General features: G+C 37.8%; 1 pseudogene; it reads right to left on the bottom strand.

The window, feature by feature from the left end:
* Positions 1-926: 926 nt before the first annotated feature.
* Positions 927-1,415, bottom strand: LOC132405088 (large ribosomal subunit protein uL23-like; annotated as a pseudogene).
* Between the last annotated feature and the right edge of the window lie 657 nt (positions 1,416-2,072).

Here is a 2,072-nt window from a genome sequence, read left to right as displayed (position 1 = left end):
GAACTAAGGTACAGGATCTTATAATTTTAATATTTCATTCCATGGTGATCGAACACATTGAAGAGAGAGGCCTAAATATGTATGAAGTAATAAAGGTAATGGAGGGGCTACTTTATTGGCTATGAAAAATGTGGCTAGAGAAATAATTTATAGCATTAATTTCAACTATTGTCCTGACATTCACCGTCTGCAGACAAGGTTGCTTCCTGTCACTATATGTCATGACATCCTACATAAAGGTTGGGTCTCCTTGGTTGTTTTTGATGATTAAAGTTATAAGGATGTTCCTCTTGAATTCATTTATGGTTTTAGTGCAAATATCGCCCACAGGAGATCTGTTTCCATTTGTTTTCCATAATGCCAAATAAATTCATTGCCATTCAAATTCTTTAATCCAGCAGAGATGGTTGTGGTATTGTGAACCCCCACTGTTTTATCCTCTCCATAGGCAAATGGACTTTTCCAAATGATTTTCAGCACTATTCACTCTGGAAGGGCTGATCCAATCCAAGCAAGACTAGGGAATTTATTTTAAGAAAGCTGTAGATAGCACACACATTTTATACATTCCACTGGAGTTGGCTCATTCCACATGCTAATAAATATTGCTGCAGCAGAAAGATGCCACATGGTCATCTTTGCATCCAAGAACGGGGAAGTGTACACCAGAGTTCACTCCTCTGGCAATCCCACCATCACATCAGCGTTCCGTGCATTTGTCGTCACAGCAGAAGAAGAGGGTCAGTAATACAACTTCATACAACTTAAAGGTCAAGGATTCTAAATTGTTCTAGCAAAAGTGAAAATATGGATATAAAACAAGTAAGATGCACCTCCAGGATCATGCAGCCTATTGAGACACGAATGGTGGGGTGCATTATGTGCCTGTATTATTTTCCTTTCTCTTTAAATGCTTTATTGCAATATTTATAAAGGTCTTCTTGTAAACAGATCAGATGATGCCAATCTTATTAGTGACATCCAATGCATCATAGTCCGGGGCCAGGTGTCCATAGGCTTTCTTTTCACCATCAGGCCTGATAAGTATGTTGACTTTGGCTACATCAATATCATACAATTTCTTAACAGCCTGCTTGATTTGGTGCTTGTTGGCTTTTATATCAACAATGAAAACCAAGGTATTATTGTCCTCAATTTTCTTCATAGCAGACTCAGTGGTGAGCGGAAACGTAATAATAGCATAATGGTCCAACTTGTTCCTCCTGGGAGCACTCTTTCTGTGATACTTGGGCAGCCTTCTCAATCTGAGTGTCTTTGGTCTCCTGAAGGTAGGTGCTGCCATAATTCCGCCTGTGACTGTGAACACCTTTCAAAACAGCCTTCTTAGCCTTCAAGGCTTTAGATTTAGCTTCAGTCTTGGCAGGGACAGCTTCCTTCTTCACCTTTAGAGCCATCTTAGGAAAAGAGCTCCTGTATTATTTTCCAATTGAACCGACTGCAATTTCAGCAATTTTGTCTTTGGATTAGAAATTGCAATAACCTCCTTTACAAGGTAATTATGGATAATTCTACAATGATTTTACACAAAATTTATTTACTTATTTTAAAATAAATAAATAAAGGCTGCAGTTAATGGATCAAATTGTTATCTTGGAGACTGAGGTTGGTGGAGTTTTGTTAGGTTGGAATCTGGAGAGAGTTGGGTCCAAAGCTGAATGTGTAGACCTCAAAAGAGGAAATCAACTAATTGAAGGTGGAATAGGATTAAGGTGCTAACTTTTCAAAACATTTTCCCTCTATTTTGAATAGACTGAATTTCCTAGAACACAATGGAAGGAAGCCTTCCATATTTTTCTGGCATTGCTGCTCAGCTTCTAACATATCAGAATCAGTTTTAGTATCACTGACATATGTCATGAAGTTTGTTGTTTTGCAGTGGCAGTGCATTGCCATACATAAAATACTATAAATTACAATACTGTAATATATTGCAACCCACCATCCTGCAGCCCACCATCGATACTGTCACAGATGATTCATAAACGATGCAAAATGGGATACACTTTGCATTTCAAATACATACAATTAGCATTTATATTATAATCACTAGC

The sequence above is a fragment of the Hypanus sabinus genome, chromosome 2 (genome assembly GCF_030144855.1).
Source record: "Hypanus sabinus isolate sHypSab1 chromosome 2, sHypSab1.hap1, whole genome shotgun sequence".
Classification (NCBI taxonomy): Eukaryota; Metazoa; Chordata; class Chondrichthyes; order Myliobatiformes; family Dasyatidae; genus Hypanus; species Hypanus sabinus.
Note: the sequence above shows the minus strand (reverse complement) of the source record. Positions and strands in the feature narration are given on the sequence as shown.